This window comes from Pectinophora gossypiella, chromosome 12 (assembly GCF_024362695.1).
Source record: "Pectinophora gossypiella chromosome 12, ilPecGoss1.1, whole genome shotgun sequence".
In the NCBI taxonomy this organism is placed as follows: domain Eukaryota; kingdom Metazoa; phylum Arthropoda; class Insecta; order Lepidoptera; family Gelechiidae; genus Pectinophora; species Pectinophora gossypiella.
Genome location: NC_065415.1, coordinates 13818806 through 13836640, shown reverse-complemented (window position 1 = coordinate 13836640; position 17835 = coordinate 13818806).

Genomic DNA, 17835 nt, shown 5'->3' with positions numbered 1-17835 from the left:
GTTCAAGTCCTGTCGAGACATAATTTTTTTCGGTTTAATTTTTACTTTGTTAATAACGTAAGATTATGTTCGAGAAAATAATGATATCGGACACATGGTAACAATATACCTGATTCTACATATGATAGACGCTTCTGTTAAAAGGAGCAAACAGCCTAATACAGGTTAGGTTAAGTTAGGCCGAGTCTCGGATATGTGGCCTAGGTATGTGGGTTTACTCACGATGTTTCCTTCACTGCTGAGCACGTGATTATCATTTATGATCCAAACATGAAATCTAAAAGGGATTCTCTTAAAACGCATAAATGTTTTTGTCATAATTTAAATTATCATAATCCTTTTTGCATAACGTTTTTTATCATAATAGTACTTTCCCATAATAACATCTAGGAATAAGTACTGGTTTGTTATGTATAACTTATTTTTGGACTAATTTTTTTTATGCTTGTGCATAATAGTTTTTATGCTTATAATAATTATGCTTATACATAATGATATCATTATTCTCATTAATTGTTATGCTTATAGTAGTTAAGAGTTTCAAAATTATGCTTGAAAAGTTATGACAAATTAATACTATGCGTTACTAATAATAGGACAAGTAACAGTATGCCATGGTAAATTATTACAAAAAAAATTATGAGTAAAAATAGAGAACCATCTAAAAACGATTTAGAAAATCATAGGTTTAGGGATTTGAACCTGTGACCTTTCAGAGAGAGTCGAGTGTTCTTCCAACGGGGCTGCGACAGCTCCTACTTACGATCCCGTTTAACCTGGATAAATTGTAAAAAAAAATTAACACAGGTTGGTAAATCCTTTTACCACGTTAACAAGCAATCTCCAAAGTATAGGACATTGACACGAAAAAAAGAAGATAAAACAAATTGTACAATAAAAATGCAAAGTGAGTACTTCAAATAAACCTTTATTGCCTAGCAAATAAACTCTTTATACAGGGTGTAAGTGACACCGTAACAAAAACTTTGGGGGATGATTCAGAACATGTGATATGTGACTCGTGACCGCAAAAGTATAGAATTGTAAAAGACTAAAAAACAAACATGAATTTTGCGACGGATAATTCCGTTTGATATAAAATCAGAATCATGGTCTGAGAATAATCCCCCTTAGTATTCATTACGATGTCACCAACACCCTGTATATCCACAAATTGCTATTTAATCGAGAAATAATAAAAACTTGATTATGCAGAGAAAAGTTTCTAATTGATCTCGCTGAGATCAGATGTTCGAAATTCAAATAAAACTGTTTGTATCAGGTTCCAACTGCCCTGCCGCAATAATAGTTCTGGTTCTTAAAGTTCCGGGTTGTTCCGGGTTACGGAACTCCGGAACTCAGAACTCGGAACTCCTATTATCGAACTCGGAACTGTTTTTATTTAGGTACGTAAGTAACATTTAAATTTACAAACTGTTCAACAGATAAGCCTGTAGAATTAAAAACAAAAAACTGTCTTCCCGTTTGTAAAAAATAAGTAAATTATGAAGTCTTCTTCTCTCGTGTGCGTTATAAGACCAATGACCGGCCTCATCAACCCTGTTGACAGGGTTACTATTGAGCCGCCTAAGACCCAAGACTTGGCTCATATGACGAATACATATCTCTCCAAAGTGCGGATCATCTTTCGGACAATCGGGTGATCAGCCAGCAATGTCCTAACCAAAATAGGGATCATAAAGGTGATTTTTGTGATTTGTCCCCACTGGGACCTCCGGGTCGTAAACCACAGAGGTCGTTAAAGACTTTCATGTGACATGACGTAAAACAATTACAATAAGCTTCTAACATCGAGTACTTATTTCTTAAAATCTTATTTCCTTCAGGCTTTTAGCCACCAGGCGATTCCTTTAAATCGATTATCGAAGAGTCTAGACAATCTGCTGTCGACGCCTTGAAAAGCGTTCAAGACGTGCTTGCTACTCGTACCTTGGAGAATTCAACGAAAGAAAATTTCTTTAAAAATATTTTTTGGCACGTACATTTCACAGCTCTAGGAATCCGACAAAATGTTCGCTCAAGATTGAGATGAGAGAAACACGAAATATTTGGAGAGTACCAGATGTCTTTGTAAATATGTCTTTGCTCTTTTAATGGTGTTGATGCCGAGAGATTTCAACGAATATATTTTGCATTTATTTTAGCTGTTATTTCGAATCCACCGCTTTCTTCTTTAATATATTAAAAAATGTATGACAACTCAAATATAAAACTTAAGTAAGTAATAGGTACTTGTAACTACGAGCCGAGACGAGAGACTTATCCGAGCAGTCTTTTTATACGCGCTAGTGACTCTATGCAAAGGGCATACAGTGATCTTCGCGTCAAATATAATAACGCCCTCAGAGTGCTGTTTTTTCTTTCATTTATTTAATTTTTCTTCTCGGCGATCATAAGGAAGTGCCTCAGCGCTGGCCCGCCTTCGCTCCAGCATCAACAGCATGCTGAGAGTGTATTATTAGCGGTGGGACTCTCCACTTCTGTGGTGGTAGATGCATCTCCACACTGTGTATCTTCTCTTCTATCGTGTGGGTTTGTGAGGTGAATTACCAACCTCATCAACCCTGATGTCGGGGTTATTACTGAAAAAAGCCAAAAAATGGCTCATGTAACGACTAATTACTTACATCAGTAAGTAGTAACCGGGACCAACGGCTTAATCATCTTATTTTTTGGACAATCAGGTGATCAGCCTGTAATGTCCTAACCAAACTAGGGATCACTAAGTGATTTTTGTGATATGTCCCCACCGAGATTCGAACCCGGGACCTCCGGACCGTGAGCCCAACGCTCAACCACTGGAGCACGGAGGCCGAGGTCCTTAGGGCGACTGTGTATAATGTGTTTTTTTTTTGTACTAACACTATAGATATCCGAAATAAATGATTTTGAATTAAATTTGAATTTTGAATTAGATTTTTGAGCAAAGTTGCACAGAACTACTTACTGACATAATATAACCTTTATGAATACACAGGATAAACATACACACACACACACACACACACACACACAGGATAAACAGGATACAACATAGATCCACACGCCTGTGGGCGTCTGAGGGCTGCCAGTTACAATACCTAGTTTAACCGTCATTACTTACTTAAGTAGATAGTACCACTTACGAAGGGAGCTTTTATAATCATCAGTTATAGTTTATTTATTTATTTACCACAAAAATCACAAACAAAAAAAAGAACTCATTAATTGCATTCGCGTTATTTATACATTAAACACTTAGCCTAGGTACAATGTTATTTGCAAATTATCAGCATGTTTTGATGAACAAGAAAAATAAATAGTTATAGCAATGACTGTCGGGCAATCACTATCAAATATTCGAATGACACGAAAGAACGTCGGCGTCCAATTTCAAAATTCGAACATAAAAAATAAAATAACGGTCCGCAAGCAGCCTTCACGATTCAAGACTAAACTATGTTCGAGAGGTGGTAACGTTAACTAAGGCCAAGGTAAGCTCAGATGCTGGTGGGGAGCGGAGAGAGTTCTATACGTATTATTATTCCTTACTCTATGTTTTAACGTAAAAGTTAGCACACTACTGTTGGTACTTATCCAATTTATTCAACTTTCGTGCTGATACCTGTAGCATAAATTAAGGAATATTACTACATAGTATCAAGTTAGTTTCCCGCCAGATCGAAGTCCACCAATATTACTTGAACTTAGTTGATGTCGTAACTTGAGGCTATTTCGAGTCGGACGTTAAACTTTGGCTGATCAAACGACTGATATTGAGTTTCAATCATTATGATATCTGCCAAGCCCTACTCGCTAAGGTTATACAGGGTATTAGTGACATCGTAACGAGTACTGAGAAGGATGATTCAGCTTATGATTCTGAATGAATATCTAGCTATAATACAATTTTCCGTCGCAAAATACAAGCTTTTTTGTGTTTTTTTAAATTATTTTCAGTTCTTTACTTTTGCGATGGAAAATTCCACTTCATATTAATTCAAAATGTTGCTGTATAAAAGCCCTCAATATTTGTTACGATGTCACTTACATCCCGTACAAGTACAATGTACAAGTAGTCATATGAGTGCGTATGGGTGTCAGTGACACCGTAACGAATACTGAGGGCGATGATTCAGACCATGATTCTGAGTTGAAATCAAGTGGAATTTCCCGTCAGAAAATTCATGTTCGTCAGTAAGATCAGGCCATTTCGAGTACAAATATTTTAATCGTCCAAAGACAGGTACTTGTACATCGTCTAGAGTAAACAGTGGCTCGTTGACAACCCCACGGAGCAGGCTGGCGGCCGTCCCGCGGCGCGGTGGCGGCGGTGGTAGTGTTTTTTTTTTAATTTAGAACTCAGAATCATTCTTCAAAGTTTTCGTTATGATGTCACTAACCTGTATATATGTTACCTAATACCAATAATTTGTTGTTACAGCTTAGGTTTTTTCTCTTTCCTAAGAGTAGTAGTGTTCCATGTTTCATGAGGAATCTTTTCCATTCAGTGAGATAAGTCTCCCTAGGACACCATGGTTGTGGCACCGAAGGAAAATTGTTCGATTACCGGCAATAAAGTTGCGCATCCAGGTGTAGAACTCTTTATACAACTTCGTACATTTTGCTAGTGGCGGCGTGATCATGGTGTCCTATTGCGATGGCGTCCTTAGGGCGACTTCAGTCGTCGTATCTTTTTGGACCAGGACATCATTAGATTCATGAAATAATAAATGCAGTCTGTTTTACATCTTTAAAGGTAAGTACTTTTTATAGACCTCTCTCTCTCTGTTGGCTGAGAAGAAGAAATGACAAGAAACTGCAACAGCAACACATCTTTTAAATCAATGTACGTATACATTACAAGTTATTTAATAACTAGAGAAACACATTTAATAACTAGCTTCTGAACTTAGTCTCATTAAGAAATTCATATTGAGATATTTAAAAAAAGAACTTTACAGACTAATTTAATAATTTTAAATAAACTATCACAATCATTACAAGTTATTTAATAACTAGAGAAACATATTTAATCTTCAAGCGGGCGCGTAGTCTTTTGTAACGGGAGCGGGCGCGCGTAACCGAAAAGACGTTTGGGATGTATAAAGGAAATAAAGCACTAATTATTCAATAATTATTTATTTATTTGTACTTACATATATTATCATTGTCCTTAAAGTATAATTTGTCAAAAATATTATTAAAATTATGAAAAAAAAAAACAGTTAGTAACCTAATTAAAATTGGCGTGTGATGTCTTCAAGGATCCCGCTATGTATAATAATCCGAAAAGTGCTTGGATTTCCACCGCACCGGGACTAAAACAATTGCGATCTGTGGAGTGGTGGGAGCGCCCCGAGCCACGGTTTATTCTTTGTTTTACTCCCAATGACATAGTGACAGGCTACTAAAAGTGACAAATAAATGTAATAGGTAATAATAATAATATGAACGAAAATGTACTAAGGGCGGTCGATTCGACTACGCGCGCCCGCTTGAAGGTTAGTATCTAGCTTCTTAACTTAGTCACATTAAGAAATTCATGTTGAGACATTTAAAAAAAGAACTTTAAATAAACTATCACAATCTTAGCACCATACGATGATAGAGGGAGAGGACTAATATTCCGCGTGCATGTACGCTCTGAAGACCCAAAGGATCTGGAAACAAACGCCTCACAACACAACTTTAATGATTAATGTAGCCCTCGAGAATAAAAACAAATCCCTGACATGATGCCGCGTTTACATGCAGGCAAGTAACTTATCACATTTTTTGTTTGCAGTTCAAGTAGAAACTGTATAATAATTATAGTTATTCTGTAGATAGAGCCGTCATTTTACCTACTATTCTTTGAAATAGTAGTAAAGAGAATAAGATTTTTTAAAGGCTTATCAGAAGGCTCTACAAGGCTGTCCAGGGTTTTACAAGTACATTGGTTACTTAAAAGAAACCCCAACACTGGAAAATGTAAACTTACTTCTAAAAATAAACTTTAAATATATTTTTTTTTTATCTAGGCTAGGTATGCAATTTTATATTATTAGGTACCTATCTTGAATATTTTTTTCTGGTTTATGCATACATGGTGGAAGTAAAACATTTTTATTATTATAGCGAAAGTAAAGTATAAGCGAAACAAAAGTCTGTATATGTCTACTCGTTTCCCGTGTTGTTCTAAGAATGTAAACGAGGCTTAAGAACTCACTTGGAAGTTGGGACATCTAAATAATAATGTGTCGACGAGACCAATGGGATATTGTTGCTGCCCTAAACTTTACATGTCCCGGAATTATTTGACACGAGTTAGAAGCATTATGAAGGGTTTTTGACACCGAAGCAATGGTAACCATTTGTGTTGTAAAATTCTGGGAGATAATTGTGTCAATTTCAGCAGACACCTCCTCATTTTAGGTTTTACCTGACGTTTTCTTATCCGCCGAAAAGGGAAGGGACATGTCGATAGGCTAAACATTTTTGAAACACATGTCAATTTATAGCAGAAACATTAAAAAACTTTTGAAAAACATTAATAATTTTACTTTATTTACGACATTTTGGGTGTTACGAGGTTTTTAATTCTTATTAATGATGTTCCAAATTCAAATTTTAAATTCAATTTAACTCTCGTGTTTTGTTGAACAAAAATTCTGAAGTGTTTTTTTTTGATGACAAGTATACCTTGCACAAATGTTACTTATATTTTTTGAATTGCCATTTTAATATGCCCATAAGTGCGTAAGAAATAGATATATTTTTCATTAATGAAGCATCATCCCACGTAGCAGAAAAAACAGTCAACCTCAGCGTATTCACTATCGCGTTACTCTCGCGAGCCGGGAATGAGAATATCAATTATTAATCCTTCCATTCCCGTGATTATTACCCTGGTGAAATACCCCATAAGGCACGATTAAATGCCCACCTGGCTCTGATCCGCAAATAGCCCAACAAAAGGCCGGGTAATTGCCAATTTACTCTGTTTGCAGTAGTATTGTGTAACCGGTCGGTCAATTAATTTTTGCAATTTAAATCCTGCGTACATGTCAGCGCTTGTCAGCTCGTTTTGAGGTAAAGTGGACTTTGATCGCTCGTGCCAAATATTATAATATTTTGTGTTTACTAAACACGGTTTAGCGTTAGTTGTTCTTAGTTCGTAGCTATTCAAAATTATAGATTAAAATTAATAAAATTCATCTTTACAATAAAATACTAGATATATTTTGAATTTGTCAGAAAATCGATTTAAAGCTCATGTGAACTTTATTTTACGTAAAAAAGCTTATTATAAGACTAATGTCTGGTCTTAAATGTGTTCCTCTAGTTATTAATAACTTGTAATGTATACCCTCATTGATTTAAAAGATGTGTTGCTGTTGCAGTTTCTTGTCATTTCTTCTCCTCAGCCATAACACCTTGCGAAATGAAGTAAATTCAAAAAACAAGTTTATCCATGATAATTACGATGAATAAAATAATGATTCTGATTTCTGACGGCGTCTTACAAGCGTCTTTTAGATCTAAAGAGATCTCATCGGTTTTGATAGAAAGAAAGAACGTTTATTATTGAAGGGCGTCATACAACATAAAACACAACAACAAAAGTACACGGAAAACAAACTAGGTACATAAACAGAAACAAAAAAGAAAGACATTAACTTACAAAAGCGAATACGAACTTATACAGGGTGTTAGGGACATCGTACTGAATAGGTACTGAGGGGGTTGATTGAACATTGAATGAATATTTTGCAAAGTGAAAAAACGGACTAACTTTTGAATAGAGAGCATACGATATGTTATCAAAAAAATAATAATTAAGAAGTACCCATTGTTTGATGTTTACGCGGTAAGAACCCGGTATTATGTATTTTAAGTAGAAGTACCTTTTCTAAAGTTTAGAAACATTTAAAAATACCTATATTATTAGATTATTAGGTTTCAACTGTTGTTTGTTGTCTACTTTCTGTATTTTATAACTGTTGGTTTTCCTTAAATAAAATAAAATAAATACTTAAATAAATAAATAAATAAATATTATCTTGATGATAACAATGTTCAAGAATAGAGCACAACAAACCATGTGACTATACAGTAAAAGAAAGTAAAATAAAAATACTTATATAAAAATATAGATAATAATATAAAAATCCACTTGATATTAACTCAGAATTATGGTCTAAATCATCCCCCTCAGTATTCATACACATACAGAGTGTTAGTGACATACATTATTATCAAAGTTAAAATATATCGTCAATTTTGCAGCATTTGATGGTAGTCTAAGACAAATCAGTCATAATCAGAGTCGGAATGTCGACAAATCTTGACATAAAAGAGTCGTGCAGATACAAATGTTAGCAGAGCACATATAAGGCTTTGTTCAGTCTGACAATGAGGCAACGGAAATGTGTAATAGGCCTCCCACGTGATGCTATTCATATCACACTTTAGTAGACGAAGCTGGAAGACTTGTTGTGCTTGTAAGTCAAGAATTAGGGATAATGTCTTCACTTATATTCGCGAAACTGGTTCAAAGATTTATAATATAACACTTTATTGCATACAATTAGACCTTGTCCAGATGACGCGATTTACGCGCGTTGTCATACCACAGAGTACTTAACATCGTACGGATACAGACGCACATCTCCAAGCATGCAGGAATCTATAAAGTAATCCAATTACTCTGTGGTATGAAAACGCGAGTAAATCGCGCCTTCTGAACAAGGTCTTAGGGATTTAAAGTTATAACTACACAGGGCGTTAGTGACAGCCTCCGTGGTCTAGTGGTTAGAGCGTTAGGCTCACGATCTGGAGGTCCGGGTTCAATTCCCGATGGGGACATTGTCGAAATCACTTTGTGAGACTGTCCTTTGTTCGGTAAGGACTTTTCAGGCTTGAATCACCTGATTGTCCGAAAAAGTATGATGATTCCGTGCTTCGGAGAGCGCGTTAAGCCGTTGGTCCCGGCTATTAGTCGTAAAAACAGCTCCACCAACCCGCAGTGGAGCAGCGTGATGGAGTATTGTAGTAAGACCACGGTAACATGATCATTAACTAACATACGGATACCTGGATATACATAAAGCTGCCTCAGGTACATGCTCTATAAATAAAACAACCATTGAAATAATAAATAATAAGTATATTGGTTACTTACTCTAAATTTCCAAAACGCACGCGTGCTCAAACACAAGTGTACACGTGTTCAAAATGGTACGTCTGCCTTCGATGCGTGCTCGAATCAAAAGAACCCCAATGAAAGACAAACACGCCTTTTTATACCCTTTCTCCTAGTGTTGCCATATGAAGGCAACACAAATTCGCACAAAATTACAGAAAACCTAACATTCGACCATCCTGACGTCGTGCATGTCCTCATGCACGTAGACAAAACGTCTAATGTTCAAACCTAACATTCGGCGGGCCAAGTGATTCCACACTCATCGAGAACAGTTACAAAGCTTCACTTAAAATCTAAAAGTACAACGACATATAATCACATTTACGGGGTGAAACATCAGCTCTTCTTTCTAATCATAATATAAAGCTATTCAAGTTGTCAATAGTTCGCAAACCCTTCCTTCTCACGAACCATTGCAAAGCAATTGAGTGTGAACCTTCTTTCTCACACTTGTAATTATCGTATACAAACCTTTCTTCTTATATACGATAATTAAAATAATCATAATATAAAGCTACTCAAGTTGTCAATAGTTCGCAAACCCTTCCTTCTCACGAACCATTGCAAAGCAATTGAGTGTGAACCTTCTTTCTCACACTTGTAACTATCGTATACAAACCTTTCCTTCTTATATACGATAATTAAAATAATCATAATATTACAAAGCTATTCAAGTTGGCAACAGTTCGCAAACCTTTCTTTCTCACGAACTATTGCAAAGCAATTGAGTGTGAACCTTCTTTCTCACACTTGTAACTATCGTATACAAACCCTTCCTTCTTATATACGATAATTAAAATAATCATAATATTATAAAGCTATTCAAGTTGGCAATAGTTCGCAAACCCTTCTTTCTCACGAACCATTGCAAAGCAATTGAGTGTGAACCTTCTTTCTCACACTTGTAACTATCGTATACAAACCCTTCCTTCTTATATACGATAATTAAAATAATCATAACATTATAAAGCTATTCAAGTTGCCAATAGTTCGCAAACCCTTCTTTCTCACGAACTATTGCAAAGAAATTGAGTGTGAACCTTCTTTCTCACACTTGTAACTATCGTATACAAACCCTTCCTTCTTATATACGATAATTAAAATAATTGTGAACCCTCCTCACATAATTGAAAGTCACCTTAACTAAATAGCTATGAGCCCTCCTTCTCAAGCTATTACTAAATACACATCTTACAGTTTCATCCAACAAACAGTACCTCTACTTACTTTCTTTTGATTGTATATAATAATGACACAATCAGTCATCTTCATCACTACTTTCTTTATCATCATTAACGTGAATCCAGGGTGACATTCGATTTGTTAAATGAAGTAGTCATCAATCCCAACAAATTCAAACTCAAAAATATGTTTATTCAGTAGGTAACATTGTTACACTTTGAATCGTCAATTTTTACATCTTTAAGGGATTCCCGAACTGACAATAAAGTATAATTTTGCGTTTCGCATACTATTTCGTTCAACATAGGATTAATTTCCGCATCCATCTGAAGTCCAAACATTACCTCAGTCCGTCCCGTTGTCTTCCGACGGGTGTTGTTCATGCCCCATTGGACTCTACCTATCTTGTCATCCCAGACGTTCTTGTCAAAATTAAGATTTTGCGCAGTTAACGACCCTAACATCGTGCGATTACACTGCTCTACTTGTCCATTGGACCTAGGACTTGCAACTGCGTTCAACACGTGTCTAATACCTTTATCCGAGCAAAACGTTTGAACACGTACGATGTGAAGAAAGTACCGCGGTCGCTAATAATTCGATCTGGGTTTCTGAACGTATAGAAAATATCTTCTAATTCTCGAGTTGTTGTAACTGTTTTTGGTATTTCTGACTGGCCTGATAAATTTAAATTTCGTAAAGGCATCTACGACTACCAATAGGTAAGAGTTTTCCTCTCTTTGATCGCACAAAAAGGTCCAAGGTGATTGATGTACAGGGTGTGAAAAGGCACCTCGACTTTTCGTTTACGTGGAATAGGCCCTCATTTGAATTAGTTTTCTGTTATGTACTTTAACCCATCTGCATCAATATCAAAGGTAAGAAATTCCCGAATGCGACCCAGTTCACTATCACCTAATTGAAGAGTCTACAACCTGTCCCCCTCATTGATTGACATAACCGTCGGGTAAAGACCAGCGTCAATTTCCATTGAACTAAGATCCTCAATTGGGTTCCGAAATAGAAGGTCCACGTGCGACATTTTCGTGCCAGCACGATATTCAAAAAGCAAAAACAGCCACCAGCGGGCAATACGTCTAACCAAATCGCGTTTGGAAAGCATGGAGCGCAACGCACTACAATCGGTCATGATTTTGAAATTCTGACCCAGAAGATAAACCCGAAACCTTTGAGCGAACTTACTACCTATAGCAAGAGTCTCAAGTTTGTAAACCTTTTCTCTTCTGGAGATGTCTGGCGACTATAGTACGCTACGGGATAGTAGGTGTCGTTTCCATTACGTCGCTGCATCAATATTCCACTGACGCCCACTTCACTGGCGTCAGTGTGCAACTGTGTTTCGGCGGTCGGGTCGTAAATGGCTAAGATTGGCCTATCTATCAGACTACTCTTGAGATCAACAAATGCGGCTTCTTGTTCCTCAGTCCAACACCATTCCACATCCTTCTTGAGCAACTTATTCAACGGATGTGATAAAGACGCGTAACTCCTTATAAATTTTCCGAAAATATCCTACTAGTCCCAGAAATTGGCGGACGGAATGTGGACTGGTGGGACGAGGAACATCAAACACTGACTGTGTCTTTTTGTCAGCCGGCCGCACCCCAGCAGCGCTAATATCATAACCCAAATAGTTAATAATTCTGCTGTAAGAAATTACATTTTGCCAAATTCAGAGTTAGGCTTGCCTTTTCTATCAACTGTAAAGCCCTTTCTTACCTATCCAAACACTCTTCTACATCCTTTTCGTAAGTTAATACGTCATCGATGTAAGCAGTAGCTTCTGAGAACCTAGCGGAAACCAATACCTTATTCATCAGCCTTTGAAATACAGCTGGTTCGTTAGCCAACCCAAACGGCATACGATTAAATTCATATTGGTCGTCTGGGGTGATAAAGGAAGTTAAGGGTTTCGATTCTTCTGCAATAGGCACCTGGTAGTATCCAGATGCCAGATCCAAAGTTATAAAGTAGGCCTGCCCCACTAATCGAGCAATCTCGTCTTCAATCACTGCCATCAGGTACCTTATCTTAACTGTCATTGAATTCAGAAACCTATAATCAACACAGAGCCTTTGTTTACCGTCCTTCTTACGAACCAACATAATTGGACTCGCATATTCCGATACAATTTCTCGTACAATCCCCGCATTCATCATCTCACCAACCATTTCTCTTACTTGTTGTCGTTCCTTGTGCGACAATATGTAAGGCCGGTAAACCACAGGACGCTCAATATTCAATTCAATTTTCATTTCAGTCATATTTGTACATCCCAACTCCTCTAATGATTGCGCGAAGCAATGCTTGTATTCGTTCAAAATGTTAAAATAGACGTCGTTTATGTGGCTCTTCAAGCGTTTTTGCTAAAGTTAACATCTTTAGGCTCTATACCTAAATGCTCGCCAACGAGGTCTGTGGGTGATGTACAAATATGATTGACAATCTGAACTCTATTTCATCTACCTATAATATCACCTTCATCAATATAACAAAAGCTGACAATGGGGTAATATGAACAAAGAGCTGACCTTCCTCTACTTTGTATAACCCGCCGGCTATCGTGAATTCTCGGTTTGGCTTCCCCACGACTCTTCCGCTAAGCCTAACATATCAATTAATCACAACATCAGTACGAGCTCTGATAATCGCCTCTCCACTCAATCTTGCGCATGAAGCGGAGACGACCTTTACACTCGCAGTATCACCACTACCACCGTTAGCAAAAGGGAATTTATCATCATAATAAAACCTCAATTCGTTGGCATTCTTGAATACCAGCACCTGCTTCTGTTAGGTGAAGGACTGTCCTACTAATATCGGACAATTGAGCAGATTACTGTCAACCACGTGACACAAAACATCCGCACTAACACCGTCGATGCATAAATTAACCTGTGTCCTGCCCATGGACAAAATAAAATTACTACCAAAACTTTTAATGGAGTCGGGGGTTGATCACAAGTCTACCCCAAAATCAGTGTCGTTGTTTGTTTTATGAGCGAAATTTCGCTACCGAAATCTATAAACGATATCATAGAGGTGTCATTTACCCTAACTGTATTGAAATATTTTGAGCCCGACTTAGAGGTAAGTATGCGCATGATTTTAGGAATGTTACCTAGATTATCACGGTTTTCAAAAAAAAAGGGACTCTGCAAGTTTCCATTTTATGACCGAACCTACGACATCCTGTACATTGGACCAGAGGTTTGGGGCATTTAAGATACGGGTAACCTTTTTCCCTACAGTTAAAACAAAATAATTTGTAACTTGAATTTTTTTGAAGTCTTAACTGATTTATCCCTATTGTCATTATTACTTCCCGCTGTGGATTCAGTCGACTACTTTGTTTTATTAAAATGAAAGCGATCGGGCGGCGGTTGGTTCTCCTTATTACTCATCAGAAAATGGAGTTGATCAGGCTGCGTACATCGTAACGCTTATCGCCGGATCTAATTATCTTGTCACTTAATCCGTGGATAATGCAGTCCACGGCTCGTTTCCCTTCGATGTCACACCGGTTCACGATGGCTAATTCTTCATAATAATAAACCTCTAGCGGTTCACCAAACCTACTCTTTCGCCTAAGCGTATCCTCCAGGGATTGGCCATAATCATGTTCAAAAGGAAATGCGTCTAACCACTTTTGCTGCCATTCTGCCCAGCTGTACAAAATAGAATTGAAGCTTTCATACCAAACTTTGGCCAACTCCTGCAGTTTCTGCATTGCGAAGTGGATAACGGTTGTTCTCATCCCATCCGTAAACAGTGGCACACTCATTAACTTTCTTTAACCAAGTATCAATCTTTTGACTTTTCGATGAGGGTCCAAATTCGGGTAACATGGTTCATAATACTACTGGAAGGATGTGATGTGGCGACTGCTGTCGGATTAGGTTAAGATCTTAAGTTAACTAATGATTCAACAATATTAAGAACATCTTTAGATGAAAATGTAGGGCTATCTGACCTTTCTATTCCCTTAGCTGCCGACGAACGTCGCACCTCCTGCCCTTCGCCGCGACGTCGTTGGCTGTGTCGCTCGTTGTGCCGACGCGTGAAGCGACGTCTCTCTCCGGCTGCACTCCCGGCTCTCTCTCCGGCTGCGCTCCCGGCTCGGCTCGGCTCGGCTCGGCTCGGCTCGGCTCGGCTCGGCTCGGCTCGGCTCGGCTCGGCTCGTCTCGGCTCGTCTCGGCTCGTCTCGGCTCGGCTCGGCTCGTCTCGGCTCGTCTCGGCTCATCTCGGCTCGTCTCGGCTCGTCTCGGCTCCTCGGCTCGTCTCGGCTCGTCTCGGCTCGTCTCGGCTCGGCTCGGCTCGGCTCGGCTCGGCTCGGCTCGGCTCGGCTCGGCTCGTCTCGGCTCGTCTCGGCTCGTCAGTCGTCTTCGTGGAACGATCTCGTCTTCAAGAGGCATAATCTGGAACTCGAAAACATTGGAACATGTAAATATTCTTCAGATAACCCTATATGTATATATTTATACAGATATATTTCCAAAGTAAAATATCTCAAAAACGGTGTATCCTGATTAACAAATATGGATACGATCCCACTTCTGAAATGTAGTAAGACCACGGTAACATGATCATTAACTAACATACGGATACCTGGATATACATAAAGCTGCCTCAGGTACATGCTCTATAAATAAAACAACCATTGAAATAATAAATAATAAGTATATTGGTTACTTACTCTAAATTTCCAAAACGCACGCGTGCTCAAACACAAGTGTACACGTGTTCAAAATGGTACGTCTGCCTTCGATGCGTGCTCGAATCAAAAGAACCCCAATGAAAGACAAACACGCCTTTTTATACCCTTTCTCCTAGTGTTGCCATATGAAGGCAACACAAATTCGCACAAAATTACAGAAAACCTAACAGTATGTTCCATACCCCCTCCGGTTGATTGAGGGGAGGCCTGAGCCCAGCAGTGAGACGTATATAGGCTGTTTATGTATGTTACGTAGTGACATCGTTTACTATTACTACATTGTTTTTGAGGAAGGTTGCCTAGAAGAGATTGATACTTAGCAATAAGGCCGCCTATTGTTCTCATTCTATTTGTCTTTTGTTTTGTATTTTGTTTTTTCCTGTTTGTGGAATAAAGTATTTGTTATGTTATGAACTCAGTCTAGAAAGTCCATCTTTATCACGCATCGGGATTTTTATATCTTTCTATCTGCCATAAACTCAGGCCAGTCTTTCCCAAACTGGGCTATAGATTACAGTTCTATGTTCTATCAGGACATTATTCATAACACCTTTTACCTTAGACGCAAAAGGCTTCGTGTAACAAAATAAGGGTAATTTATGGGATAATTTGGCCAACGGAATGAGATCAGGCATGCAACCTTCTACGTTCTAAGAATCAGATCAGGAAGATTATCTCCCAAATCCATTACCGGAGGTAGGCTCACGTGTTCATTTCCAATTTATATTATTTCGTCGTATTTTATTAGGGTATGTGTACACTGCGGCTTTTTGGAACAATAGCGCCAGAATGACAGTAGTGTGACACGAGAGTTGTAAAATATAATTCAATTTTGTTGTTCATTGCGTCAACACAGGCAGTCGCTTCTGTAAAAAACCGGACCTGTCAAATCTCTAGATTAAATAAACGGACCCTGTGAAAAACGAGATAACTCGCGAAGGGAAAACCAGCCCAATACAGATTAGGTCACATACCCGAAAATGCATTTCTCGGGAATGTGGGTTTTCCCACGATGTTTCATCGCTGAGCATGTGATAATTATTTATGATCCAATCATGAATTCGAAAACAAATTCGACAATCACTGGTTTAGGCCTTTGCTGATTTCGAACCTGCGACCTCAAAGTGAGAGGTAAGCGTTCTACCAACTAAGCTACCACGGCCGGGTTAGTTCTCGTATCGCGACTATGTTGCAAAAAGTCGCAGTGTGTATAGAGCCTTAATCCATGGTTTATACGCGTCCCCTGAGTTGTTGGTACCCTGCGGTTCTCATTTCCGCTTTAAAATAAGCACAATGTTTTGAGAAGAGAATTTAAATACGGAAATTTAAATGTTTAGGCTGAACATTTTGTAAACGGTGATTCTTTCAAGGTCAATTACTTACTCACCGGTTGGAATCCCGGTACTGGACTTATACTAATTAGTTATCAATTTATCTTAAGTGCAAGTTTTCACTAACACAGTTGGCTCGACCATTATAGACGGTGATACGGCTCACTGTATCACGTTGGTTTAACAGACAGCTGGGTGAGGTGTGGGTAGTTAGTTCATCTTGCGATGGATGTACTTCTGACTACCTCAATTGGGATAAAGTCGTGAACCTGGGATGTACAGATTGTACCACCTACACTCTTTAGAATAAATACCTGCCATACATTGTTTCAGGTTTACGCGGTTAACACATAAATGGCCCTATTTCCTGCAAACACCTAATTTTATTTTAAGTTATATCCGTCATTTTTTTATCCGCCGAAAAGGAAAGAGACGGGTAATCGACAAGCATAAAACTTATGGAATTTTAAAAAACCTCCCAAATTTTTATATACAGCACACATCAAACCAACGAGATGCCTATTTTTTGTCAATCATCCTTTTTCTTTTCGGCGGATAAGAAAATTACGGGTATAACTTAAAATAAAATTAGGAGGTGTCTGCAGGAACCGGGGCGAATATCGGGTTTTTATCGCGTTTAAATCAGTCATCCCGTTATCATGGCACTTGCAACCTCTTGCAACAGTGTTGAAATATCGGGAGTCTCATATCCCTGATTTTAGGGCGGTATGAACCCGGTATTATGTGTTTAAATTAAGTATCTGCCACTTAGTCTTTACAGTAATTTAAATTCATATTATCCACAATATAGGCCCCAACCGTCTATAATTTCTAAACTGTTTAACCTAAAACTTGAAATCACCCATTTAAGTGGATCATTTAGGAAACTCTCAATGAAAATTATTTCGGGTATCCAGCGATGAAAACTTTTCGAGTTATGAAAGGGAAAGTCTTAAGTATAACGCTTCTTACCTACATAGATACTCCAACTACATAGATACGCCATCTATATTGTTTTTGGAGAACAAGTCATTGATGTTTCATTATAATTATATTCTTTATTGTACACAAATTAAAATCGTATAAAAAGGTGGGCAGGAAGTATGTGGGTGGGAAGTATGATAATAATTATGCTCGAGTTCAGTCTAAGTTTCCTATCCAAAGAAAAAAACATACGCGCAAGAACCCTAATAAATAAACACATAAAAATAAACAGGATGAAGTATGGAGCATACTCCCCGCTGCTCCACTGATGGTTGATGGAGGTGCTTTTAAGGCTAATAGCCGGGACCAGGGCTTAACGTGGAATCATTTTATTTTTTTGTATAGTCCTTTTGTATAGTCCAACAAAGGGCAGTCTCACAAAGTGATTTCGACAATGTCCCCATCGGGAA